At 45.0% G+C, this 19,381-nt stretch overlaps 1 pseudogene; it reads left to right on the top strand.

Annotated features, from left to right (window-relative positions):
• The window catches only part of LOC147124502 (uncharacterized), a 453,926-nt pseudogene that overhangs the window by 255,575 nt on the left and 178,970 nt on the right, over positions 1 to 19,381 (top strand).

Genomic DNA, 19,381 nt, shown 5'->3' with positions numbered 1-19,381 from the left:
CTTCAGTTTTACTAGGGCTCCTTGATGCCACACTCGGTCAAATGCTGCCTTGATGTCAAGGGCAGTCACTCTCACCTCACCTCTGGAATTCAGCTCCTTTGTCCATGTTTGGACCAAGGCTGTAATGAGGCCAGGATCTTAGTGGTCTTGGCGGAACCCAAACTGGGCATCAGTGAGCAGGTTATTGGTGAGTAAGTGCCGCTTGATAGCAATGCTGATGACACCTTCCATCACTTTGCTGATGATTGAGAGTAGACTGATGGGATGGTAATTGGCTGGGTTGGATTTGTCCTGCTTTTGTGGGCAGGACATACCTGGGCAGTTTTCCACATTGTCAGATAGATGCCAGTGTTGTAGCTGTATTGGAACAGCTAGTTCTGGAGCACAAGTCTTCAGCACGATAGCCGGGATGTTGTCGGGGCCCATAGCCTTTGCTGTATCCAGTGTGCTCAGTCGTTTCTTGATATCACATGGAGTGTATCGAGTTGGCTGAAGACTGGCTTCTGTGATGGTGGGGACCTCGGGTGTAGGCCGATATGGATCATCCAATCGGCACTTCTGGCTGAAGATGGTTGCGAACACTTCAGCCTTGTCTTTTGCACTCACGTGCTGGGCTCCACCATCATTGAGGATGGGGATATTCATGGAGCCTCCTCCTCCCGTTAGTTGTTTAATGGTCCACCACCATTCACGACTGGATGTGGCAGGACTGCAGAGCTTTGATCTGATCCTGTCTATAGCATGCTGCTTCCGCTTTTTAACATGCATGTAGTCCTGTGTTGCAGCTTTCCCAGGTTGGCACCTCATTTTTAGGTATTCCTGGTGCTGCTCCTGGCATGCTCTTCTACACTCCTTATTTAACCAGGGTTGGTCCCCTGGCTTGGTGGTAATGGTAGAGTGAGGGATATGCTGGGCCATGAATTTACAGATTGTGGTGGAATACAATTCTGCTGCTGCTAATGGCCCACAGTGCCTCATGAATGCCCAGTTTTGAGCTGCTAGATCTGTTCTGAATCTATCCCATTTAGCACGGTGGTAGTGCCACACATGATGGAGGGTGTCCTCAGTGTGAAGATGGGACTTCGTCTCTACAATGACTGTACAGTGGTCACTGCTACCAATACTGTCATGGACAGATGCATCTGGAACAGGTAGATTGGTGAGGACGAGGTCAAGTAGGTTGGTTCTCTCACCACTTCTCGCAGGCCCAGACTGGCAGTTATGCCCTTCAGGACTTGGTCAGCTTGGTCAGTAGTGGTGCTACTGAGCTACTCTTGGTGATGGACATTGAAGTCCCCCACCCAGAGTACATTAAATGCCCTTGCTACTCTCAGTAGTGTCATGGGATCTTTTATATCCACCTGAGAGAGCAGACAGGGCCTTGGTTTAATGCTTCATCCGAAAGACGGCAACTCCAACAGTGCGGTCCTCACTCAGCACTGTACTGGAGTGTCAGCCTATCTTTATGTATTCAAGTCCCTGGAGTGAGTGTTGAACCCACAACCTTCTGATTCAGTCGAGTGTGCTACCAACTTTGCCACAGTTGACACATCAGCCCAGTAGGATATTCTGACACTCTACAACAGCAACAACTTGCATTTTTATAGCACCTTTAACATAGTAAAACATCCCAAGGCGCTTCACAGGAGTATTAAAAGACAAAAAAATTGACACCAAACCATATAAGGAGAAATTAGGGCAGGTGACCAAAAGCATGGTCAAAGAGGTAGGTTTTAAGGAGCATCTTAAAGGAGGAAAGAGAAGGAGCAAGGCAGAGAAGTTTAGGCAGGGAATTCCAGAGCTTAGAGCCTAGGCAACAGAAGACACGACCACCAATGGTTGAGCGACAAAAGTAGGAGCTGTATTGAATTTTTTAAGTACTCAATTAAAGAGTGGTGTGCAAACAATGAATTGAATGCACACCTTGTTAAATTTGCTGAGCTGTGACTCATTGATTTAGTCAATATCACAGCATTCTTTGTGATGATGATAAATTTCCTCCTGGATTTGAAGGTACATATGATTAGACCATATTGATGGCTTGCATTAAGCAGGGCTCAACAGAATTTAAGGTGATAGAACAACTGTATCAGTATACTTTCATTGAATAGCATTACCTATTAAAATGTAAAGCATATGATTATATTTATGGGAATGGAAGACTAGTATGCATAATCAGCTGGATAAATCTCAGGAGATATTATTCAACTATTCAAGATCCTTAAGGGAATAAATAGAGTATGTTAGAGATTGTCATGAACTCTTGAACTGGGCTTCAGCTTAGAGGAGGGAAGGTGCACCGTCAGTATAGATTAAACTACTTTACTCAGTTGAACAAACGGGCCAGATAGACAGTGGATACAGATAGTGTGGAAAAATTTAAAGGAGAATTGGACAGATATTTGAGGGAGTGGCTGATTGAAAGCTATTCACTTTTGGGACCAGCCAGATAGACTGCATAGTTTTTCCCATTACTATGCTTTCCTACATTCCTATAAAGAAATACTCAAGGTTCTTGGATTTTATTTTAAAAACCTTGGCCTAGATTTTCAGTATAGACAGTTTTGGGGTGCTAACCTTAGCGCCCGCCCGAAGTTAGCGCCCGCCCCAAAGTAGCGCCCCGTTGCCGGAAATTCAGTGGCTTCGCCCTAAGAGGTTGGTGGAGCGCTAAAAGAGGCGTTCCACTACTATCTTTAGGCGCTAAGCCGGCGGTGGAGAGCGCAACACCCGAGCTCGGGCGCAGCGCACGGCAGACAATCTGGCGCCAGTGAGCTCTTAAAGGGGAAGGGTGCATGTGTTTTTTTCAAAGGGGAAAATGAGGATGATGAGGATGAGGATGAGGAGGATGAGGATGAGGATGAGGATGAGGATGAGGATGAGGATGAGGATGAGGATGAGGAGGAGGAGGAGGAGGAGGAGGAGGAGGAGGAGGTGGTGGTGGTGGTGGTGGTGGCCGGAAACATAAATAGACCGTTCACAACAACACACTGGATACTTCCACACAACACATGCAGAGTGCCTTTTATAGGAGTGCCCTTTAATTTGCGCTCCCCAGGGTGTGTTGCGTTCCATTTTGCAAACGCTCTGGACGCCAGCCGCACAATGGGGCGGTCCGACTGAAGTTTGGATTCGGGGCGGCCAAAGGGCGTTGCACGAGGATGTGACGTCATTTTCTGCGCGCGCATCCGGGCGGCCGCTAAACTTTGCGTCGGCGCTAACGGGCAACTTAATTTGGGGCGGGGCGCAAACTGCGCTGCGCCCAGGCGCTACACGCATAGCGCCCGAAAATCACTTCTCTTAAGGCGCTAACTGCTGGCGCAAGCAACTGAAAATCTAGCCCCTTGAATTTTATATTGCATTTACCCACAATCTGTTGTGTTCTTTCCATCAATGTAGCACCCAGTAAAATCGAATATCTACTACCTGTTTAAAACGCAAAAGTGAAAAAGGGCAGATTTTCCATTCCTCTGATAACAAAACTTGTACTTTGCTATTTTTTAATTGGGGAAATTGTTCTTGCACACCATTGTATAATTTTGTATATGTTTAGCTACTTAATGGTTCCTGCACAGTTCCTTTACTAACGTTAATTGTGTTAAGAGGCTTTGTTCCCTTTCAGTAAACTGTGACTGGTGGTACACATTCATACAGGCCTCACAAATAGTTAATATTATTTTTCTTCCATTACAGATGCTTTAACACCATCAGGCAATTTTCTTTGTACATGGAAATCATGTATCATGTAAGATGAAAAAGTTTCCCATTTGAATGTATTTCCTTGCTTCAAGAGTTGGAAATACCCATGGGACTAATTTACAATATAACAAAAAGATAAAGAAAATGTAGATTTTTTAGTCGATATTTTTATACTGCAATGCCTGATGCAGTTATCCAATATTCTGCATTCAGTTCAGATATACAGTCATTTAACCAGCATCAAAAGTGCAGCAAACAATTCTGCAGATTAGTGATAGTCTTGAGTGAGCTAAGTAGACAAATAAAGTATTACGGCTAAATTCCTTTGACCATTTCTGTTACTGTAAGTGTTGTGGAGCTGGACTTCTGCCTACCAATCTGACCCAGCTATAATCCCATCCCAAATCTCGATAGAGCGACTTTTAGTGTTCCTTGGGCATCAGCCTCAAAGGGGCCAGGAATTTCTCAACAGCATCTTTCAGCCTGTCAAGGCGGACTGTTCCCTCTGAGGAACTGCAGGAATTTTTTTTTTTAATGTGGATTTTAAATTAGCCATCAAGAATCTGGCATTTTCTATACTTTTTAGCCCAATTTCCACGAGGATCTTAGCCTGGTACGCAGGCTGACTTTGCGGTGGGGGTACTGTAGGCAGATCTAGTGGGATTTGTGATAGATGATGTAATTTTACCAGTCCGGCCTATTCTGATGATGTCTGTGTAAATGAGGACACCTGCCCTTAATTCTGGCAGACATTCATAATATCCAAAGATGTCTCCTGCATCCTTTCCTGTACTATGTCCATCTCCCCTATCACTCCTTGTGCTTTCCAATCCTCAGTGGCTCCTCATCCTTCAAAAAGTCTTTGTCCTCATCTACAAGTCTCTCCATGGCATTATCTCTTCATAATCCGCAGCATCTTACTTGTCAGCATGCACTCATAATAGGTTGTTATTGTAGTCTGTGGTTGATGCCTTCATATATAGTTCAACTGAAGCTGCTGCTTATCATCTACCCATCTTTAGCACTTTGTAACTTCTGATGCTTTCTTTGTTTTATAATTCATTGGTTGTATTTGGGCTTATGTTCAATTATTGCCGTTTACAATACAACAACTGGACAAACAAACTGCGTCTCTTCGAAAAGTATATAAAACTGTTTAGGATTCTGTAAAATTAAATCATAATTTATACACTACAGTTATCTTTTTACAGCAGCAAAGATACAGTGACCAAACTGTAATTTTATAGCTCTGAAATTATGCTGTGGGATACTACTATACAGCTACGTTATTAAAAAAAAAAGTACTGGAGAAATTAACGGGACTGAAAGCCAATAAACCCCCAGGACCTGATGGCCTACACCCTAGGGTTTTATATGAGGTGGCTATAGAGACAGTGGATGCATTGGTTGTCATCTTCCAAAATTCCATAGATTCTAGAACGGATCCTGCGGATTTGAAGGTAGCAAATGTAACCCCACTATTTAAGAAAGGAGGGAGAGAGAAACGGGGAACTACAGATCAGTTAGCCTGACATCCATCAGTAGCAGGAAACATGCTAGAATCATTATTAAGGAGGTGGCAACAGGGCACTTAGAAAATAATAATAGGATTACATAGAAACATAGAAACATAGAAGATAGGAGCAGGAGTAGGCCATTCGGCCCTTTGAGCCTGCTCCACCATTCAATGAGATCATGGCTGATCATCTAAATTCAGTACCCTGTCGCTGCCTTCTCCCCATATCCCTTGATCCCTTTAGCCTTAAGAAATATATCCAACTCCTTCTTGAATATATTTAATGAACTGGCCTCCACCGCCCTCTGTGGCAGAGAATTCCACAGGTTCACCACTCTCTGGGTGAAGAAATTCCTCCTCATCTCAGTCCTAAATGGCTTACCCCTTATCTTTAGACTATGACCCCTGGTTTTGGACTCCCCGGCCATCAGAAACATCCTTCCTGCATCTAGTCTGTCCAGGCCTGACAGAATTTTATAGGTTTCGATGAGCTCCCCTCTCAATCTTCTAAACTCCAGTGAGTATAAGCCCAACCGACCCAATCTCTCCTCATACGTCATTCCTGCCATCCCAGGTATCAGCCTGGTGAATCTTCGCTGAATTCCTTCCATGGCAAGAATATCCTTCCTCAGATAAGGCGACCAAAACTGCACACAATACTCAAGATGTGGTCTCACCAAGGCCCTGTACAACTGCAGCAAGACATCCTTGTTCCTGTACTCAAACCCTCTCGCTATGAAGGCCTGGTTCTCCCTTATCTATTTTACCAGTTACATCCTCAAAAAATTACCTTTTGTAAATCCATGTTGACTTTGTCCGATCCTGTCACTGCTTTCCAAGTGCTCTGCTATTACATCTTTTATAATGGACTCTAGTATTTTCCCTACTACCGATGTCAGGCTTACCGGTCTATAATTCCCCGCTTTTTCTCTACCACCTTTTTTGTGTAGTGTGGTAACATTAGCTACCCTCCAATCCATGGGTACTGTTCCAGAGTCTATCGAGCTCTGGAAGATGACCAGCAATGCATCTACTACCTCCAGGGCCACTTCCTTAAGTACCCTAGGATGTAGATTATCAGGCCCTGGCGATTGGGCAGCGTCAACACGGATTTACGAAAGGGAAATCATGTTTGACAAATCTGTTAGAGTTTTTTGAGGCTTTTTGTTTTTTAAAATTTATTTATGGGATGTGGGCGCATTTATTGCTCATCCCTAATTGCTCTTGAGAAGGTGGTGGTGAGCCGCCTTCTTGAACCGCTGCAGTCTGTGTGGCGAAGGTATTCCCACAGTGCTGTTAGGTAAGAAGTTCCAGGATTTTGACACAGCGAAGATGAAGGATCGGCGATATACTTCCAAATCAGGATGGTGTGAGACTTGGAGGGGAACTTGGAGGTGGTGGTGTTCCCATGTGCCTGCTGCCCTTGTCCTTCCAGGTGGATGAGGTTGCGGGTTTGGGAAGTGCTGCCGAAGAAGCCTTGGTGAGTTACTGCAGTGCATCTTGTAGATGGTACACACTGCAGCCACGGTATGCCAGTGGTGGAGGGAGTGAATGTTTAAGGTGGTGGATGGGGTGCCAATCAAGTGGGCTGCTTTGTCCTGGATGGTGTCGAGCTTCTTGCATGTTGTTGGAGCTGCACTCATCCAGGCAAGTGTAGAGTATTCCATCACACTCCTTACCTGTGCCTTGTAGATGGTGGAAAGGTTGTAACTAGCAGAATAGATAAGGGGAAACCAATGGATGTGGTGTATTTGGATTATCAGAAGGCATTTGATAAGGTACCACACAAGAGGTTATAAACACAATTAAGGCTCCTTGGATTGGGGGTAATATACCCAATCCACCATGGATTGAGGATTGGTTAAGGGACAGAAAACAGAGAGTAGGAATAAACGGGTAATTTTCAGGTTGGCAGGCTGTAACTAGTGGGGTACTGCAAGGAGCAGTGCTTGGGCCTCAGCTATTCACAATCTATATCAATGATTTGGATGAGGGGACCAAATGTAATATATCCAAGTTTGCTGATGATACAAAGTTAGGTGGGAATGTAAGTTGGGATGAGGGTGCAAAAAGGCTTCAAGGGGATACAGACTGGATAAGTGAATAGGCAAGAACATGGCAAATGGAACATAATGTGCAGAAATGAGAAATTAGCCGCTTTGGTAGAAAAGCAGAGTATTTTTTAAATGGTGAGAGATTGGAAAATGTTGGTGCTCAGAGGGACCTGGGTGTCCTTGTACATGAATCACTGAAAGTTAACATGCAGGTACAGCAAGCAATTAGGAAAGCAAATGGTATGTTGGCCTTTATTACAAGAGGATTTGAATATAAGAGTAAAGACGTCTTACTGCAATTATATAGGGCCCTGGTGAGACCACAGTTGGAGTATTGTGTACAGTTTTGTTCTCCTTACCTAAGGAAGGATATACTTGCCATAGAGGGAGTGCAAGGAAGGTTCACCAGACTGATTCCTGAGATGGGGGGATTGTCCTATGAGGAGAGATTGAGTAGACTAGGGCTATATTCTCTCGAGTTTAGAAGAATGAGAGGTGATCTCATTGAAACATACAAAATTCTTACAGGGCTTGACAGGGTAGATGCAGGGAAGATGTTTCCCCTGGCTGGGGAATTTAGAACCAGGCGTTACAGTCTCAGAATAAGGAGTCGGCCATTTAGGACTGAGATGAGGAGAAGTTTCTTCACTCAGAGGGCAGTGAATCTTTGGAATTCTCTACCCCAGAGGGCTGTGGAGGCTCAGTCGTTGAGTATATTCAAGACAGAGATTGATAGATTTTTGGATGTTAAGGGAATCAAGGGATATGGGGATAGTGCAGGAAAGTGGAGATGAGGTAGAAGATCAGCCATGATCATATTGAATGGCGGAGCAGGCTCAAGGGGCCGAATGGCCGACTCCTGCTCCTATTTCTTATGTTCTTAATACCCCATATTTTGCCAGAAGCGTTAACCTGTGTAAAAGGCAAATGCTTCCATTAAACCAGCAGAGAGGAATTTCAGATGAATGGTTTAAATGATTGTTTGCTCATTTTCCATGGCATAATTTCAGATGAAATTAGTTGATAATGTCAAGCTACTTGACCAGGTTACAATTACAGAGACAACAAACAGCATTTACAAAGATCTGGACCAATTAAGATAATGAGCAAAGAAATGACAAATGGATCTTAGTGTAAGCAACAGGAAACAACAAACATGCACAATGAGACATTCGCAGAAAGTTTCCACTCAGTGTGAAGCCATCATCAACAAAATTAATCAAATACATTCGTGCTGCCTATTAATTAAAATGATTGATGCGTGCAGCCCAGCAAAGAGAGTGCTGCTGAATGGCTGAGCACTCAGCAGTGAGCCCAAGTTCATGTGAGACTAACTCTATTTAAAGCTAGCCTAAACTTTTAAATGCAGTCTGCACATCTTAAAGGGGAGGTGTTATGCCCGACATGTTCAGGGAGGCCTATCTGCGGCCGGGGCAGCACAAATTAAAGGGGAGGTGCCAGTCAGCCATTTTTGTTGCTGGCCGCCTGCCAGCACCTGCCCCCGTTGCTGTCACCAGCCTCCTGTGAAGGCCCCCCCCTGCCCCCGCAGGGTGCCGGCTGCGCTCTGTTACCGGCACTCCGATCCCTGGTGGCCCAGCTGGGCCCCGGGTCGCGCTGTGTAAGGCCCCTCCCCTTTAATAAGGGAAGGTAGGCCTGCAGTACCGCGGTGCGACGTGCCACAGAGCATGGCACTGCGGCACATAGTGCCGCAATATTCACTCGCAGTGCCCCAAGAGGGAGGCGGAGCGCTACCAGTGAATTCCAGGCACGGGGGCATTAATTTCTTCGGGAAGTAATGCCCCGGAAAAGTTAACGCCCCAAAGGGAGCATGACCCAATTTTGCCCCCAATGTGTTTTCATTGTTGATAAGATATTGAGATCTTTAAAATACTGGGAGACAGAAAAGTATAAATGTATTTGACTATCCTGACCAGCTATTTTAAAGTTTTCTATTCTCACACAAATGTTGAAATAAACACTAATATTACAGTAATAAAACTATAGAAATACCAGAAATAATCAGGATTACTGTAATTAATCCTGTATAATTATAAAGTGCACTTAAAATGCAAGTTTAACATTTTAAAAATCACTTTACCTCTGCTCATCTCATTAAAGAAATAAATTGCATTTATATAGCACCTTTCAAGCCATCCCAAAGCTAAGTCCGAAACTAAAGTCTTAAACTTAAATAAAGGCAATTACATAGGTATAAGGAGTGAGTTGGCTAAGGTAGATTGGAAAAATAGATTAAAAGGTATGGCGGTAGATAAGCAGTGGCTAGCATTGAAAGAAATATTTCATAATTCTCAACAAAAATACATTTAATTGAGAAACAGAAACTCCATGGGAAAAGTGATCCAACCGTAGCTAACTAAAGAAGTTAAGGATAGCATTAGATTGAAAGGAGAAGCTTATAATATTGCAAAGAATAATAGTAAGCCTGAGAATTGGGAGAGTTTCAGGAACTACCAAAGCTTGAGAAAACTAGCAAGAAATATAAAAGCGGATTGTAAGAGCTTCTACAAGTATGTAAAATGGAAGAGAGTAGCAAAAGTAAATGTTGGTCCCTTAGAGGCTGAGACACGGGAAATTATAATGGGGAATAAGGAAATGGCTGAAACGTTAAACAAATATTTTGTATCTGTCTTTACAGTAGAAGACACAAAAAGCATACCAAAAATGGTGGGTATCCAAGGGTCTAATGAGGGTGAAGAACTTAACGTAATTAATATAAGTAGAGAAAAAGTACTAGAGAAACTAATGGGACTAAAAGCTGACAAATCCCCTGGACCTGACGGCCTACATCCTAGGGTTCTAAAACAGGTGGCTGAAGAGATAGTGGATGCATTGGTTTTGATCTTCCAAAATTCCCTAGATTCTAGAATGGTCCCAGCAGATTGCAAGGTCGCAAATGTATCACCGCTATTCAAGAAAGGAGGGAGAGAAAAAACATGGAACTACAGACCAGTCATCGGGAAAATGCTGGAATCCATTGTTAAGGAAGTGGTATCAGGGCACTTAGAAAATCATAACATAATTAGGCAGAGTCAACGTGGTTTTATGAAAGGGAAATCGTGTTTGACAAATTTATTACAGTTTTTTAAGGATGTAACTAGCAGGGTAGATAAAGGGGAACCAGTGGATTTAGTACATTTGGATTTCCAAAAGGCAGTCGATAAGGTGCCACATAAAGGTTATTACACAAGATAAGGGCTCATGGGATTGGGGGTAATATAGTAGCATGGATAGAGGATTGCTTAACGGACAGAAAACAGAGAGTAGGGATAAACGGATCTTTTTCAGGTTAGCAGGCTGCAACTAGTGGGGTTCCACAAGGATCAGTGTTGGGGCCTCAGCTATTTACAATCTATATTAATGACCTAGATGAAGGGACCGAGTGTATTGTATCCAAGTTTACTGACGATACAATGCTAGGTGGGACAGTAAGCGGTGAGGAGAACACAGAGTCTGCAAAGGGATATAGATAGACTAGGTGAGTGGGCAGTGAAGTGGCAGATGGAGTATAATGTAGGGAAATGTGAGGTTATTCACTTTGGTAGGAAGAATAGAAAAACAGAATATATTTAAATGCTGAGAAACTTTCAAATGTTGGTGTTCAGAGAGATTTGGGTGTCCTCGTGCAAGAAACACAGAAAGCTAGCATGCAGGTACAGCAAGCAATAAGGAAGGCAAATGGCATGTTGGCCTTTATTGCAGGGGTTTGGAGTAGAAGAGTAAAGAAGTCTTGTTACAATTGTACAGGGGCTTGGTGAGACCACACCTGGAGTACTGTGCACAGTTTTGGTCTTCTTATCTATGGAAGGATATACTTTCCTTGGAGGCGGTGCAACAAAGGTTCACTAGATTGATTCCTGAGATGAGAGGGCTGTCCTATGATAAGAGATTGTATAAAATGGGCCTATACTCTCTGGAGTTTAGAAGAATGAAAGGTGATCTCATTCTGAAGGGGATTGACAGGGTAAATGCTGAGAGGTTGTTTCCCCTGGCTGGAGTGTATAGAACTAGTGGGCATAGTCTCAGGATAAGGGGTAGGCCATTTAAGACTGAGATGAGGAGGAATTTCTTCACTCAGAGGGTTGTGAATCTTTGGAATTCTCAGAGGGCTGTGAATGTGGAGTCTTTGTGTATATTCAAGGCTGAGAGAGATAGATTTTTGGACTCAAGGGGAATCAAGGGATATGGAGATCGGGCAGGAAAGTGGAGTTGAGGTTGAAGATCAGCCATGATCTTATTGAATGGCGGGGTCGGCTTGAGGGGCCATATTACCTACTCCTGCTCTTATTTCTTATGTTCTTATGTTCAAAGCGCTTAGCAGCCAATGAAGTACTTTTTGAAGTGTAGTCATTGTTGTAATGTAGGAGACGCTGCAGCCAATTGCGGATAGCAAGCTCCCACAAACAGTAATGAAATTAATGGTCAGATAGACTGTTTGAGTGATATTGATTGAGGGATAAATATTGTCCAGGACACCGGGGGGAACTCCTCTGCTCTTCTTCGAAATAGTGCCATGAGATTTTTTACATCCACCTGAGAGGGCAGACGGGGGTTTCGGTTTAACGTCTCATGTGAACGACGTCACTTCTGACAATGCAGCATTCCCTCAGTACTGCACTGGAGTCTCAGCCTAGATTATGTGCTCAAGTCCTGGAGTGGGACTTGATCCCGAGACCTTCTGACTCAGAGAAGAGACTGCTGCCACTGAGCAAAGCCAGACACCTTTCCCAATTTTCTTTATCTTAATTTTACTTTAATTTGACTTTACTTTTACTTTTTGTTAATAACCTATATAATCTAATCAATTTTTAATCGAAGAAAATGACTTTAAAACACTTTATTTACCTTTCTCTCTGAACCTTTCAGGATCCATTCTCCATTTTGGTGGTGAAAGCTGAATCCGGAAATATTGGCAATTGAAACTTGCAATAATTTCAAAGCCCTAACCAGATCAATCTTTTATATTTTCACATCAAATAGAGGCTTACTTTCACTGTCACTGTAATCCACCTTCCTGATTTCCTAGAAGAAATACTCCAAACTGGGTTCCTACATCACATAATAGAATCAGATGTTTTTGCATGCAAGAGATTTATTGTAATGATAAAGGACCTATTGTTCCATTTATCATATAATACATGTTAAACAAGATCAGTATGTGTTTATATTTAGTAATAAGCCATAGCAATTTAAACAAAAAATATTGGCCACTTTTTACTTTATAGTTTCTTGTAAGAAGTTTACACTATGGGGGAGGTTATAGCAAAATTGTAAACATGAGAATAAAAAGCATATTTACAATCTATAAAGAGTGATTTCGTGATCCAGTGCTGCCAGCAGGGAGCACATTTTGGAGAATTGTTTTAGGTTCATTAATTCCAATAGGCAGCAAACCACAGGTTGTCTTCGAGCAATTTCTTGAGATGCGTTCTCTGCAAATCTACTTCCCGTTGGATCATGGAATCACCCCAGTTGTGCAATGGATATCTCCCACCTACATTGTATTTTTTACTTCATTGCTCCTGTCCGTTGCCCTTGTAGCAGTGGGCAGTGTAATGGGGTGGGGGGAAAGGATTCTTCAGATATCCTTAGTAGCAAAGATAGTCTATTCCCTTCACTGGCATTGAGATTGCAAAGACACCATTGCACATCTTGAGCTGAATCTTAACTCCCAAAAACGGGTGGGTTGGAGTCTTGTCAGAGGTTAAAATGCAAAATATCTGAAACAGAAACCCAAGCTGCCTCGAACCCACCCAATTCCAGTTTTAATGGAGGCAGGACAAGAGGCAGACGACCAATTGCTCACAGGAAGCGAGTTGGTCATTTAAATATTATAACGAGGCTGCCTGCCTTCATTTTAACAGTCATTCTATTTTTAACACATGTCAGCTGGGTTTCCCAGGCCTCAGAAACCCAGCAGCTGAAAGCAGACAAGAAGGGCTGAATCCATGAGGCAAGAGATGTCGGGGAACATAGGGTCTAATGAAAGGGAGGAACTGATAGAAATCAGTATTTGTAGGGAAATGGTGTTAGAGAAATTGATGGGATTGAAGGCCGATAAATTCCCAGGGCCTGATAATCTACATCCTAGGGTACTTAAGGAAGTGGCCCTAGAAATATTGATGCATTGCTGGTCATCTTCCAAAATTCGATAGACTCTGGAACAGACTGTGGATTGTCGGGTAGCTAATGTTACCCCACTGTTCAAAAAAGATGGTAGAGAGAAAACGGGGAATTACAGACTGGTAAGCCTGACATCAGTAGTGGGGAAAATGCTAGAGTCCATTATAAAAGATGTAATAGCAGAGCACTTGGAAAACAGTGACCGGATCGGACAAAGTCAACATGGATTTACAAAAGGTAAATCGTGCTTGACTAATCTACTGGAATTTTTTGAGGATGTAACTGGTAAAACAGATAAGGGAGAACCAGTGGATGTGGTGTATTTGGACTTTCAAAAGGCTTTCGATAAGGTCCTGCATAAGAGATTAGCATGTAAAGTTAAGGCACATGGGATTGGGGCAAGGTATTGGCTTGGATAGAGAACTGGTTGGCAGACAGAAAGCAAAGAGTTGGAATAAACGGCTCTTTTTCCGAGTGGCAGGCAGTGACTAGTGGGGTACCGCAGGGATCGGTCCTTGGACCCCAGCTATTCACAATATATATTAACGATTTGGATGAAGGGACTAAATGTAACATTTCAAAATTTGCTGATGGTACAAAGCTAGGGGGCAGTGTCAGTTGCGAAGAGGATGTAAAAAGGCTTCAAAGGGATCTCAACAGGCTCAGTGAGTGGGCGAGAACATGGCAGATGGAATATAATGTGGATAAATGTGCAGTTATCCACTTTGGTAGAAAAAACAGAAAGGCAGAGTATTTCCTAAATAGTGAAAGATTGAGGAATGCAGATGCTCAAAGGGATGTGGTTGTCCTTGTGCTTGAGTCACTGAAAGTGAATGACCTTCATTACAAGAGGATTTGAGTACAGGAGTAAAGAAGTCTTATTCCAATTATATAGGGCCTTGGTGAGACCACACCTGGAGTACTGTGTACAATTTTGGCCTCCTTACCTAAGGAAGGATATACTTGCCATAGAGGGTGTTGTGTATGTACCTTTAAGAGAAGAACTGATTCTACACTGCAGTACCGGCAGTGACCACCCCTGTATATAGAGTAACATAGAGATAGGAACAGGAGTAGGCCATTCGGCCCTTCGAGCCTGCTCCGCCATTCAATGAGATCATGGCTGATCCTCGTCTGAGATCATAGCTGATCTTACCAGTTCAGTACCCCGTCCCCGCCTTTTCTCCGTAACCCTTAATCCCCTTAGCCTTCAGAAATATATCCAATTCTCTCTTGAAAATATTTATTGAATTAGCCTTCACAGCCCTCTGTGGCAGGGAATTCCACAGGCTCACCACTCTTTGAGTGAAGAAATTCTTCCTCATCTCTGTTTTAAATGATTTGCCCGCTATTTTTAGACTGTGGCCCCTGGTTCTGTGCTCCCTGGCCATTGGAAACATTCTCTCTGAATTCAGCCTGTCCAGGCCTGCCATAATTTTATATGTTTCGATGAGATCCCCTCTCAATCTTCTAAACTCCAGTGAGTACAAGCCCAAACTATTTAATCTCTCTTCGTAGGTCATTCCCGCCATTCCAGGTATCAGCCTGGTGAATCGCCGTTGCACTCTTTCCATGGCAAGAACATCCTTCCGCAGATGGGGCGACCAAAACTGTACACAATACTCCAGATGCGGTCTCACCAGCACCTTGTACAGCTGTAGTAAGGTATCCCTATTCCTATACTCGAACCCCCTTGATATGAAGGCCAACATACCATTTGCCTTCTTAATCGCCTGTTGCACCTGCATGCTCTCCTTCAGTGACTGGTGCACAAGAACACCCAGGTCCCTCTGCACTTCCCCATCTCCCAATCTATTGCCATTTAGATAATAATCTACCCTCCTGTTTTTACCCCCAAAGTGGATAACCTCGCATTTATCCACATTATAGTGCATCTGCCACGTATCCGCCCATTCCCCCAACCTGTCCAAATCGCACTGTAGCCTCCTGACATCCTCATCAGAGCCCACCCCTCCTCCTAGTTTAGTGTCGTCAGCGAATTTGGAAATATTGCATCCAATTCCCTGATCCAGATCATTTATATATATTGTGAACAGCTGGGGTCCCAGGACAGATCCTTGCGGCACCCCGCTGGTCACTGCCTGCCACTCTGAAAACGAGCCGTTTATTCCAACTCTCTGTTTTCTATCCGCCAGCCAGTTCTCTATCCACGTTAATACTTTGCCCCCAATCCCATGAGCCTTAATTTTGCATGACAATCTTTTGTGTGGAACCTTATCGAAGGCTTTCTGGAAGTCAAGGTACACCACATCCACTGGCTCTCCCCCATCTATTTTACCAGTTACTTCCTCAAAAAATTCCAGCAGATTAGTCAAACACGATTTACCCTTTGTAAATCCATGTTGACTCTGTCCGATCCTTTCCCCATTTGTCAAGTGCTCCGCTATTTTATCCTTAATAATGGACTCTAGCATTTTGCCCACAACCGATGTAAGGCTTACTGGTCTATAATTCCCTGCTTTCTGTCTACCCCCCTTTTTAAATATTGGGGTAACATTAGCTACCCTCCAATCCACGGGTACTGTTCCCGAGTCAATGGAGTTCCGGAAGATGATCCTTAGAGCATCTGCTATCTCCAGGGCCACCTCCTTAAGTACCCTAGGATGTAGTTTATCAGGCCCCGGGGATTTGTCGGCCTTCAGTCCCCTCAACTTACCCAACACCATATCCCTAGAGATACTAATTTCTGTCAGCTCCTCCCTCTCATTAGTCCCTATGTTTGCCGATATTCCTGGGAGGTTATTTGTGTCCTCCTTTGTGAATACAGAACCAAAGTATGAGTTTAATTGGTCTGCCATTTCCTTATTCTCCATTATATATTCTCCCGAATCGGACTGCAGGGGACCGACTTGGGATTTTACCAGTCTTTTCCTCCTGATATACCGATAAAAGCTTTTGCAGTCTGTCTTTATTTTTGCTGCAAGTTTACTTTCGTATTCTATTTTCCCCTTCCTGATTAATCCCTTTGTCCTCTTCTGCTGTATCCTGTACTGCCCCCAATCTTCCGGTCTGGTGCTTTTTTTGCCAGTTGATATGCCCTTTTTTTTGATTTTATGCTGTCCCTAATTTCCCTCGTTATCCACGGTTGAGTCACCTTTTTAGGTTTATTTTTATGCCAAACCGGTATAAACATGTTCTGGAATTCTTCCATTCTATCTTTGAATGCTTGCCATTGTCTATCCACTGTCAATCCCCCCAGAAACACCACCCAATCAATCTTACCCAATTCCCGTCTCATACCCTCGTAATTCCCTTTATTTAAGTTCTGGACCTTAGTCTCTGATTCAATTTCCTCACTCTCCATCTCGACTGAGAGCTCGATCATATTATGATCGCTCTGACCCAAGGGGCCTCGTACAAGAAGATTGGTGATAAGTCCCTTCTCATTGCACAATACCCAGTCTAAAATGGCCTGATCTCGAGTCGGCTCCTCGACATATTGGTCCAGATAACCGTCCCGAAAACATTCCAGGAATTCCTCCTCCTCAGAATTTTTACTAATTTGGGTAGTCCAATCAATATGTAAATTAAAGTCACCCATGATGACAGCTGTGCTCTTATCGCACGCTTCTCTAATTTCCCTTTTTATGCCTTCCCTCACCTCCATATTACTATTTGGAGGCCTATATATCACACCCACTAACGTTTTTCTCCCCTTGCTATTTCTCATTTCTACCCATACAGATTCCGTTTCATCCGAGTTAATATCCTTCCTTTCCATTGCATTAATCCCCTCCTTTACCAGCAATGCTACCCCACCTCCCCTACCTTTTTGCCGATCCTTCCTAAATATTGTATATCCCTGGATGTTAAGTTCCCAGCCTTGCCCACCCTGCAGCCACGTTTCTGTAATCCTATTCTGTAATATATAGCAGGCTTCTGTACTTCAGTCTTAAGTTATCCTCTGTGCAGCTGCAAGCACGAGCAGAGGGAGCAGCCAGACTTTGGAGAGTGGATTAAAGTGGTGGTCCCCTGACCAGGAAGAGGAGGAGAACGTTGGACCACCACCACCAACTCCACCATCGTTACATCAACGGAGGTGCCTGGAGAGAGAGGACAGAGGAGGAGAAGGAGAAAGGAGGCCTACATCAACATCAACCAGGGGAGAGGCCTTTCTATCACTGCCTCCCCAATTTGGCTTCCACTTCAGGAGAGGGAGAGAGGGGAGAGAAACCAACTGCTTGAAAGGAGGGAAGAAAACTTCATCCGGAACATCTACAGGTGGGTGTTATTTGGGGCACTCTCCCAAGACTTTGTATTTTAGGTGGGGGGAGAAAAGAAGAAGCAAGGCCGGATCATCAAGGGGTGTAGTGTGTGTGCTCTTGTTAAAAGCTAGGCCACACACACCACTAATTAGCATCCCTTCTATTGCCTGCCCTGGGAGAGCTTGGAGCTGCCCAAGGTGAAGTCCTTAATTTAATTTAATTACATCGTTAAGACCTGTTGCAGGACTAAGCCTGGGCTTCTACAGCTTTTCCAGGTGAAGACGTCTTCTCCCCCTGCCAGAAGACCACCATCACCAAAGACTTTTTCCATCGGAGAGTGCAACCCTGCCTACACCCACCCACCATCCTGAGTGGCAACACTGCCCTTTGCGGCCTCCCTCCTTCCCACCCCCCCACCTCTCTCTCTCTCTCTCTCTCTTTGTCTCTCTCTGCCTGTCTTTCTAAGGCACCTTAGTTTCATCTATTTTATTAATTGCCAATTGAGCAGAGGGGCGAGGGCTCCTCTCCCAATTTAAATCAATAAGGAGAGAGGTGTGTCCTCATTTTAATCAGCTCCCTCTGCTCAATAGAGGACAAAAAAATATATATATACACCGAGGCCATTAACACCTTCAGGCCTGTGACTTGGGGTGAGTGTAGCCCTTAAAAAAAGCACCCCAGAATGGCGACTGCATCTTCGCCGGTGGCGGGGCCAGCCGGGACCTATGCGAGAGTGGTAGCCACAGCCACAGCTGCTCCCGCTGTTCCTGCTGCCCCGTCACCTTTTCGATTAATAACAAAAAAGCTTGGGGTGAAGAGCTACACTCACCCCACTATGACCATCGAGGCCTGCGTCAAGGCCATGGCTGGGGTTGTCGGCCCCTCAGCCATCGTCGCGGCCTCGAAAATGTATGGGAAGGCTGTGTTCTTCCTGGGGTCGGAGCGGGCGGTGTCCCTGGCTGTCGCCAAGGGGCTCACCGTGGGCGGGACCTTCCTGCCGGTGGATCCTCTCGAGGCCACCGCGCAGAGGATCATCATTTCCAACGTCCCGCCCTATGTTCCTGGTGAGCTCCTCCTTCCCCATTTGCGACAACTTGGGGAGGTGAGGTCGGGGATCACGCCCATCCCGCTCGGCTTCCGGGAGGCCAGCCTTCGCCACGTCTTCTCCTTCCGGCGCCAGCTGTTTATCCAGCTGGCGCGGGAGGAGGACACTGAAGGGGCGTTCGTCGTCCTCCACGAGGGGACCGCCTACCGTGCCTTTTGGACGTCGGACGGTGTGAGGTGCCATGCCTGCAGGGAGGTGGGGCACATCAGGAGGAACTGCCCTGCCTCCAAGGCCGCCGGATCATCTCGTGCGGCCGAGGCTGGCGCCGCCGCCGCCGCCCTTCCCCCCGGATCTGCCCGCGCGTCAAGTACGTCTGATGCGCGGTTGACGTCGGGGGCCGATGCCACCAAGGCCTCCGGCGGGGGGAAGGGAGCGTGTCCGGCCGGAAAGAAGGCGCGGGGAAAAAAGAAGCACCTTAGGGCAGGCCCCCCCGTGGATGGTGAGCCCTTGCCCCTTGAGCCCCTTACACCCGCGCTCCTCGCGGAGTTGATCAGGGCAGATGTGAGCGGGAGGGGCCCCGTGCCCGAGCCTGTGGCCGCAACCGCCGCAGCGGTAATGCCAATACCTGCGGCCGGGCTCGGGCCCGAGGAACCCGACAAACCTGCTCCGCCGGAGGGAGTCGAGGAGGAGGCCTTTGCAGACA

The sequence above is a fragment of the Somniosus microcephalus genome, chromosome 1, assembly GCF_052327205.1.
Source record: "Somniosus microcephalus isolate GS21.2 chromosome 1, FLI_Smic_1.0, whole genome shotgun sequence".
NCBI lineage: Eukaryota > Metazoa > Chordata > Chondrichthyes > Squaliformes > Somniosidae > Somniosus > Somniosus microcephalus.
Note: the sequence above shows the minus strand (reverse complement) of the source record. Positions and strands in the feature narration are given on the sequence as shown.